General features: G+C 41.4%; 1 non-coding gene across 1 annotated transcript; it reads left to right on the top strand.

Moving 5' to 3' along the window:
- Positions 1–2,674: 2,674 nt before the first annotated feature.
- Positions 2,675–2,862, top strand: LOC130289320 (U2 spliceosomal RNA). The gene has a single exon (XR_008847465.1). It is a non-coding gene; the product is annotated as a U2 spliceosomal RNA (small nuclear RNA).
- The last annotated feature ends 7,147 nt before the right edge of the window (positions 2,863–10,009 follow it).

The raw sequence follows: 10,009 nt of genomic DNA, 5'->3' as shown, positions 1-10,009 counted from the left end.
TATATATATATATATATATATATATATATACAACTCAACCTCTAGCCACGTAGTCAAAACAGCCTCTTTGTTAGACTCCAAGTAATAATAAACCCAAAGAAAAAAGGAGCTACTCAAAAATTATAGGTGAAATATAAAATATAAACTTTATTTTATAATATTAAAAACATAGTGCAATATGTTAAAAAAGGAGGAATACGGCACAGACAGGCGGCATACCTGGGACAATGGCAATAAATGTGCAAATACTGCTAAATCTCATTAAATTTGTGTATACAATTACTGAGGCAAGGGGGTATAGTAGATACATATGCTGGCAATTCCAGTTAAAGTGCAAGTGCAAACAGGATAAGGCCTAAGCATTAATCATATAGTAACAAATAAGTCACATATACATACCGCAGTAATATAAAGAAAGTACTGCAAGTCCCAGGATGCCGCCACCCCTACACGTGTTTCGGTCTGCTGATCTTCCATATAGTGTAATTCCAGTAATTTATCCCAAAAGTTTTAGATTCACACAAATCCTAATTGTAGGGGGATTCTAAGCAAATTTGATTTACTTGTCTCTATATATCGGATGTCTCACTAGACCCTCCCTCTACATGGATTTATACATCCTTCTTTTGAAATCACTGGGATACATGAATGCATGAAGTCCCCAAGTTTCATATCTTCAGCCAGAGATATGCCATATAAAGGTCCATAGAAAACTTTGGATTCTACAGGTATGGTTGACTCTTATGAAAAATCCACATTGGACTCTAATAGGACTCTATTAATATTTAAGATTCATTTCAATCTTGGCATTAACATTGGGGCTATCATACGCCAACCTCCCTCATATTGCTATTTCGCCAATAAACCATTTTGAGCTTGTCATATTCTTTACAAAGTATAGTGGTTTTATCTTTGCTCACTGTTTTAGGTAGTGACTATTTATGTAAGTTAAATCATAGGAAAAACCTGAATATCCCTTCCAAACACTTCTTAAAGAACAAGCCAAGGCTGTATGATTTGTGAGCTGCTGAGGTATAATATATTACCCAGCAGAAATATTTTAGTAGCGAACACCAAATTTATTCCTAGTATTGCAGAATGTAAAGGTATTTTTCATCCCCTCAGAGAGAAGGATGAGATTTTGGACTGCTTACCTGTATTCACATTCATTTAATCTTAGCGTAGTTTGACAAGGTTCCTTATTCCTGGAGGCCTCAACTGCTTTATAATTCTGTACATGATATAACATCATCGCTCACATTTCTGGAAAATCGCAACATTCATGCAGCATTCTTCTATCATTTATTTGTAACTTTCTAAGTAATGATAGAACTATTTTTTTCCATAGTGGTAAATAATAAAGAAAACTGGGTCATCTATAAATCGACACGGGAGGACCATTTTATGTCTAAAAACAAGACTTTCAATAACATAGTCTAGAATGGCATTTAATGCTCTTTCCTCTTCATAATTTACATATACATTTTATCTTTTGCAATTTATCAGGAGACCTTTTCATTTTTAACTGTACATAGGAAATAGATAATGGTCTGAAACTGTAGTTATTCATACTAACCTTAGCGCTGTGTTATTGTCAAAATTCTCAGAACTCCTGATGGTCAACTGAAAAATCCTTAGATTGCCGTGGAATATTCTGGTGATTCCGTATTTTTCGTCCTATAGGACGCACCGGCGTATAGGACGCACCCAATTTTTAGGGGCAAAATCTAAAAAAATAAAGATTTTGAACCCAATAGTGGTCTTCAACCTGCAGACCTCCAGATGTTGCAAAACTACAACTCCCAGCATGCCAGGACAGCTGTTGGCTGTCCGGGCATGCTGGGAGTTGTAGTTTTGCAACATCTGGAGGTCCGCAGATTGAAGACCAGTGCAGGAGGAGGTAATACTCACGTGTCCCCGCCTCTCCGGACCCGTCACCGCTGCCCTGGATGTCGCTCCATCGCTGTCGCCGTGTCCCCGTCTCTCTGGAACGTCTCTGCTGCCGGCCGGGTATCCTCGCTCTCCGTCGCCGCCATCACGTCGTTACGCACGCCGACGCACGTACGTGATGACGAGGAAGGAGAGCGCCGGCATACAGGGGATTCCTGAACGGAGAAGACACCGAGGAGGCAGGTAAGGTCCCCCCCGGTGTCCTGTGAGCACTAACCCGGCTATTCAGTCGGGCTGTTTGGGACCGCCGCGGTGAAATCGCGGCGGTCCCGAACAGCCCGACTGAACAGCCGGGTTAGTGTCACTTTCCCTTCAGACGTGGCGGTCAGCTTACATCACCGTGTCTGAAGGGTTAATACAGGGCATCACCGCAATCGATGATGTCCTGTATTAGCCGCGGGTCCCGGCCGTTGATGGCCGCAGGGACCGCCGCTATAGGGGTGTATTCGGCGAAAAATACGGTAAGTTCAGTTGACCCGCATGTGTGCTGACCCAGATGTCAATGCGGTTAGGCGCAAATAAAAGGAAGGATGACCTCGGGATAGCCTAAATACCTTATAAATAGGAGAAAGAATAATGTAACCCCAGGTTAGCCAATTGCCTTGCAAGGAGAAATAAGCATCACCTGACCTTAGGGTAGCCAATAATATCTTGCATACAGTTCCCAGCCAATTAAGAGACAGTATAGGGGTGGGTCAGAGGCATCATAAAAGTGCATGCATGAATCACTTTTTGGCCTTTTAGCTAAGGTTAAGCATTGTTTCTCTTCTTATAAGTTTAATAATTAATATGTCCCCTAGACAACTATATGTTAAATGCATTTTCGGAACAGGGAGTTGGACCAGGAGCTTGCTCTGTCCTCTTTAATCATTGACCTGATATTGCAGTATTTCCTGTTAGAGTGCAGGGGGAAAAAAAGAAAAGAAAAAAAAGCCTATGCATGCAGCTGCAGGGGGCATTTTAGACTGATTTTGATTGTGGTACACTCAGGAAAATAAAAGTTTTGTATCACTTTTGCATATAGTTGTCTTAGCAAAGATTCAAGTAAGCCTTTTTTATGGCAGTGGCACACAAAAAGGGGGGGGGGGGGAATTATTCAAAAGGAGGGTGTTGAGTGACTTTGGCAAACACAGTGTTAAAAGGGTACTCCCGTGGAAAACTTTTTTTATTTAGATCAACTGGTGCCGGAAAGTTGAACAGATTTGTAAATTATTTCAATTATTTCTATTAAAAAATCTTAATCCTTCCAGTACTTTTTAGGGGCTGTATACTACAGAGGAAATGTTTTTCTTTTTGGATTTCTCTTATGTCATGACCACAGTGCTCTCTGCTGACCTCTGTCCATTTTAGGAACTGTCTAGAGCAGGAGAAAATCCCCATAGCAAACATATGCTGCTCTGGACAGTTCCTAAAATGGACAGCAGAGGTCAGCAGAGAGCACTGTGGTCGTGACATAAGAGAAATCCAAAAAGAAAAACATTTCCTTTGTATTATACAGCCCCTAAAAAGTACTGGAAGGATAAAGATTTTTAATAGAAGTAATTTACAAATCTATAGTCAAAAAATTTTTTTTCTTTATTATGTATACAAAAACAGGTAGAAAAAACACCCATAAAATGACCCACCCTTAAAAAAAAAAAAAAAAAACCCAAAACAAAGCTAAGCAGGATATCACTAGGAAATATACAGTAATCAGTAATGCCATATAAGTCTAGCAGTATTAGTTGGGTCAGCACATGAAACACAATAACTTAAATCAACACAATACCTAGTTGTGACATGCTGACGGCTTCCCAGTGATGATCCTGCAACCTCGACACGTGTTTCGGATGATTCCTTTCTCAAGAGGCGCCTCTTTCTCATTGAGCGCCTCTTGAGAAAGGAATCATCCGAAACACGTGTCGAGGTTGCAGGATCATCACTGGGAAGCCGTCAGCATGTCACAACTAGGTATTGTGTTGATTTAAGTTATTGTGTTTCATGTGCTGACCCAACTAATACTGCTAGACTTATATGGCATTACTGATTACTGTATATTTCCTAGTGATATCCTGCTTAGCTTTGTTTTGGGGTTTTTTTTTTTTTTTTTTTTTTTAAGGGTGGGTCATTTTATGGGTGTTTTTTCTACCTGTTTTTGTATACATAATAAAGAAAAAAAAATAAAAAATTTTTTTGACTATATCTTTGGGCTAATTTTGTAGGTTACTGATTAAATTATTAGCCGCGTTGGGCTTGTAGGTAATATAATTTACAAATCTGTTTAACTTTCTGGCACCAGTTGATAAAAAAAAAATAAAAAAAGTTTTCCACAGTAGTACCCCTTTAAATCAAATATTTAAGCAAGACAGTTTTTAGAAATAGCACATGGTTTAGTGGGGAAACACAATGGAAAAGGGTTTTTGCTATGTTGCTATAGATTACATAAAAAATGCTTGGTATATAAAAAGCTGAGCAAGGACAGGGGTAGAGAAAATAATTGTTGATGGCAGTACCAGCACTGTAGACACCAGCAGTGTGCCAAGGCCCAGTTTTAGTATTAGCAGCATTATCAGATTTGCCAATCTCCTCCAGTGGGGGTGTTGTTTCAGGGGGTTACATCCATTGTGGACTGGTTGGCCCATTCTCAGTCATCTCAGTAGGAGGAAGTCTCTGATCCTATAATGTTGAGCCTGGTGTTGAGCATCTCTGGCTTTCCTGCCCCCTCATTTTGGGGCCAATTTTTTTTTACTGAGGAAACAGCACCCCCCCCCCTCCCCCCAAAAAAAGAAAAAAAAAGCCAACAAACATTATTTAAAATGAATCAGGCATTAATCAATGAGGATATAAAAATCCCTGTTCCTCATACCTCTGATTATATTTACTTACCCGGACTTTCGACTTACAAGTACTTCCACTGCCCTTGTCTCTACTGGCTACTACTACCACCAGTCCACCACCCCTGCTATCAACTCTCTACAGCCAGTCCAACATCAATGCTGCTTCTCGCTACTACTGAGCCTACCTAACTGTTAAGTTTTAAAATCACTTGCTAGATCTCCAGTAGGTAGTGGACTGCAGCCACACTACTTTGATACAAGGGCCAGAATCTTAGCAGGATTTCCAAAAATTGTTGATGATGAATTTCATAATATATAATTTTTTTTATACAGAGCTCCAAACTCCCTGCGCTAACAAAGAGATGAAATAATAACATTAAAATAATAAAGTTTCCATAAAGTCTAGTAAAGTCCAGTCTAGTTTCCTGGAAAGTAATTCTAGTAATTTGTTACTAGTGATAAGCGGCATTGCCCATATTCGAATTTGCAATATTTCACGAATATATAGACGAATATTCGTCTTATATTCGCGAATTTCACGTATTTGTTATATTCACATATGCGAATATTCGCATATTCATGCATTCGGGAAGAAAACAGTGAGGGGGTGAGAAACTTTACTATTGGTTGCTAGGGATGTTGTTGATAACCTCTGACAAGTGTATTTGCATCATTCTAATTGGCCCACAAGTGAAAAGAAGGAATATGCAAATATTCACATATGCAAATATGTGCATATGCGAATATGCCGAAAAAAGAGAATATTCGTAATTTCAAATATATAGCGAATATATTCGCAATATTCTTGAATTTGCGATATTCACAATAAAAATTTGAAATGTGAATATTCATGCGCAACACTATTTGTTACTATAATGCAGATTCTGACTGGAAATAATATGATGTGTATTTTATGCAATTTTTTCACAGATCAAGGCGTTTCAGCTGTATCCATTAAAAACAGGTAAAAAAACAAAACAAGCACATACATATCCCCTTAAGGACATGTGTCGTAAATGTACGGCGCTGCTAAGAAGTATTTAACGCACAGCGCCGTACATTTACAGCACAGCTTTCCTGGATCACCGTGTCTCTGGACACGGTGATTGGAACGGGATGACTGCTGATATCTATCAGCAGCCATCCCGACATATCGCCCAGGGGGGTCCTGAGACCCCCCATGTCAGCGAACGGTCAATTCAGACCTGTGATTTTCCACTATTCCGGGTCAATTGGGTCTCTGGTGACCGAGTGACCCGGAAAAAAAGGGTGAATGGGGCTGTCCGAGACAGCCCCATTCACCCATACCCAGCAGGAGTGAGGTGGCATGGGTGCCGCCTCATGATCACATGACTGATCGGTTGGAACAACCAACCAATCACGGACCTGCTGTACGGTGATCGGGACGGCGGTCGGAGCGGAGATCGGCGGGGGTCTCCTACCTTGCCCTGGTCCGGCGGGGGTCCCCTCAGGATCGGTGGCGGCGACAGGAGCAGCAGGATCGGTCCCTATGGCAGGATATAGCGGCAGGATAAAGCGGCGGCAGTATACAGCCTGATCACCTCCTACTGTTGCTTAGCAACAACTCGAGCATGCAAAGCCAAAGAGCATGCTGGGAGTTATTGTTTTGCAACAGCTGGCGTTCCAACTACAACTTCCAGCATGCCCTTTGGAAGTCTGTGCATGCTGGGGGTTGTAGTTTTGCAACAGCTGGCAGCACATTTTTTCTATGAAAAAGTGTGCATTCAATGTTGCATAACTACAACTCCCAGCATACACAGACAACCAAAGGGCATGCTGGGAGTTGTAGCAGTGTGCCTCCAGCTGTTACAAAACTACAACTCTCAGCATGCCCTTCGACTGTCATTGCATGCTGATTGTTGCAGTTTTGCAACAGCTGGAGACACATTGGTTGTGAAACCGAGTTTGTTACCTAATTCAGTGTTTCGCAACCAGTGTGCCTCCAGCTGTTGCAAAAATACAACTCCCAGCATGCACAGAGAGACTGTACATGCTGGGAGTTGTAGTTTTGAAACAGCTGGAGGCACACTGGTTGCGAAACACTTAGTTAAGTAACAAACGCTCAGTGTTCCGCAACCAATGAGCCTCCAGCTGTTGCATAACTACAACTCCCAGCATGTATGGTCTGTCAGTGCATGCTGGGAGTTGTAGTTTTGCAACAGCTGGAGGTGTGCCTCCTCATGTGAATGTACAGGGTACATTCACACGGGTGGGTTTACAGCGAGTTCTGCTGCAAGTTTGAGATACGGCAAATTTTCCGCCACAGCTCAAACTACCAGCTCACACTCACTTTAAACCCAACCGTGTGAATGTATCCTAAAAACACTACACTACACTACACCTACACAAAATAAAAAGTAAAAACACTACATATACACATACCCCCACACAGTCCCCCCCCCCCAATAAAAAAAAAAGTCTTGCACGGCACTGTTTCCAAAACAGAGCCTCCAGCTGTTGAAAAACAACAACTCCCAGTATTGCCAGACAGCCACTTACTGTCCAGGCATGCTGGGAGTTTTGCAACAGCTGGAGACACCCTCTTTGGGAAACACTGCCGTGGGGTATATTTTTGGCGGATTCAAAACCCCAATTTAGGCCTCAAATGTGCATGGCGCTCTCTACCTTCGCAGCCCTATTGTATTTCAAGGAAACAGTTTAGGGCCACATATGGGGTATCTCCGTACTCGGGAGAAATTGCACTACAAATTTTGGGGGGCTTTTTCTCCTTTTACCCCTTATGAAAAGGTAAAGTTGGGGTCTGCACCAGCATGTTAGTGTAAAAAAACAAAATGTTTACACTAACATGCTGGTGTTGCCCCATACTTTTAATTTTCACAAGCGGTAAAAGGAAAAAAAAGACCCCAAAATTTGTAACACAATTTCTCCTGAATATGGAAATACCCCATATGTGGGCGCACAACATGGCTCAGGAGTGAGAGCGCACTATGTACATTTGAGGTCAAAATTGGTGATTTGCACAGGGGTGGCTGATTTTACAGCGGTTCTGACATAAACGCAAAACAATAAATACCCAGATGTGACCACATTTTGGAAACTACACCCCTCAAGGAATGTAACAAAGGGTACAGTGAACATTTACACCCCACAGGTGTTTTAAGGACATTGCATCAAAGTTGGATCAGCCTGTAGTGTGGTTTTCCACTTTGATTTTGCGTGACTCCATATCCAGACCTCCATGGGTTGATTAATTTTGATTTTATGTCCTACAGGAGACTCACAATATGTGTAAATTCTTTCCTTACTGACTCACAGCAGCCAAGTAGTTAATGAAACATTACAAACAAGAAAACTCTAAGATGAAACCAAACATTACAGGTAACAGCAAATAGCCAATCATATTAGAGGACAAGTGATAAAAGGTCTATTAGGTGTAGCTCCTCCTTCTTTCTTCGTTGCTCACTTACAAAGATACGTATTGTCAATTGTTTCTCTCACAATATTCAGTATAATTCATTAAATTGTATTCATTTATATTTTTTTTACCTTTTCCTCATATTATATTGCCCCTTTTCATTATATCCTCTATCTTATTTACATATAATATACATTCTCCCATTGACTGTTATCCGTCTTTTTCACTGTCCCTCATTCCACCACCTCCCCAATCCTACCCTCCCCACACAACATGTGACAGACCTCAGCATTCAGCATTACCACAGGAAAGTTTTCTTTCTCATACCCCTATAGCCCTACAGCAATTTAATATATTTTATCATTTATTTCATTCCTTGTTACCTATAACTCTTCATAGTCATCATCATTATCACTGAATATACTTTACTTTATTGGTCATTATTTCCTGTGAGAATATTCACAGTAAAATAGCTAGGGATGAAAATTCCTCTAGTAACAATGATGGGGATATGCTTAACCAAGATATGATTAAAAGTCTGATGGACCAATCTGTATCCAAATCAGTACATTTAGCTGTTAAATCTGCCAAGTCTTTCATCCATGACTCTATATCTGTGAGTCTGTGGCAATGGCTATCTCCCATTCAAAACAGACCACTATACACCCTCCATCCGATAATTTTAGGTCGGCAGAAGAATCTACAACTAATCTGGCCAAGGAACATAAACGTCAGGGCACATGCACACAAAAAAGACACTTTTCAGTTTACCCGTCCCCCTGGTTAGTAAGAAGGTCTGTAGTTGCCAGTTCCTGCCGAGGTGTTTCGTTGGTTAGTAAGTCTGCCTGTCGGCGGCACATGCAATATGCTTTTCCAGAGCATATTGCTTTACTGCCCAGCGGTGCCGGAGGGGGCACGGGATCTTGCCGCAGCGTTGGGGTGAGGAGCTGCGGCTAGCGTGGGGTTCAGCTCACCCTGCAACCGGCTGGCGGCGGGGTTTCTGGCCGGGAGGCGGGTCTCGCACTGATCAGTGCATACCACATACGTACATCTAAGTATTGTACCATTTTGTACCTGTTAATCTGTAAAGGGCCTACATACTGTGAAAGTCCAAGCAAAGTTACACACCGGCTGGTGTTTTACAAAAATACAGAGTTTTTAGGCTCATTGTAGCGCATTTTTCTGCCCTCATCAGTGCATACCATCTAATTAGGTATATCTAATTAGTGTATCATTTTGTACCTGTTAATCTGTGAAAGGCCTACATACGGTGAAAGCCCAAGCAATAGTACTCACCGGCTGGTGTTTTACAAAAATACCGATTTTTTTATGCGTATTGTAGCACATTTTTCTGTCCTCATCAGTGCATACCACATACCTACATCAAAGTAGGGTACTATTTTTTTTCTGTTAATCTGTCAAGGGCCTACATACTGTGAAAGTCCAAGCAAAGTTACCCACCGGTTGGTGTTTTACAAAAAGACAGAGAATTTGGGCATATTGTAGCACATTTTTCTGCCCTCATCAGTGCATACCACATACGTACATCTAATAAGTATACCATTTTGTACCTGTTAATCTGTGAAAGGCCTACATACTGTGAAAGTCCAAGTAACAGTACTCACGCCATGTCCAAGAGACAACAGTATGCACCCACTCATCCAATGGCGCAGAAGCTGAATGTTCTCCTTTTCAAGTTGCTGGTGCTGCAGTCCCACCCATTTCAAGTGGTGGACTCTGCACCTTTCAGAGAATTGATGGCTTGTGCCGAGCCGAGGTGGAGAGTCCCAAGCAGTCATTTCTTTGCGAAAAAGGCAGTACCAGCCCTGCATAATTTTGTACAAGA

Source organism: Hyla sarda, chromosome 8, assembly GCF_029499605.1.
Source record: "Hyla sarda isolate aHylSar1 chromosome 8, aHylSar1.hap1, whole genome shotgun sequence".
Taxonomy (NCBI): Eukaryota; Metazoa; Chordata; class Amphibia; order Anura; family Hylidae; genus Hyla; species Hyla sarda.
This window is presented reverse-complemented; position numbering and strand designations above follow the sequence as displayed.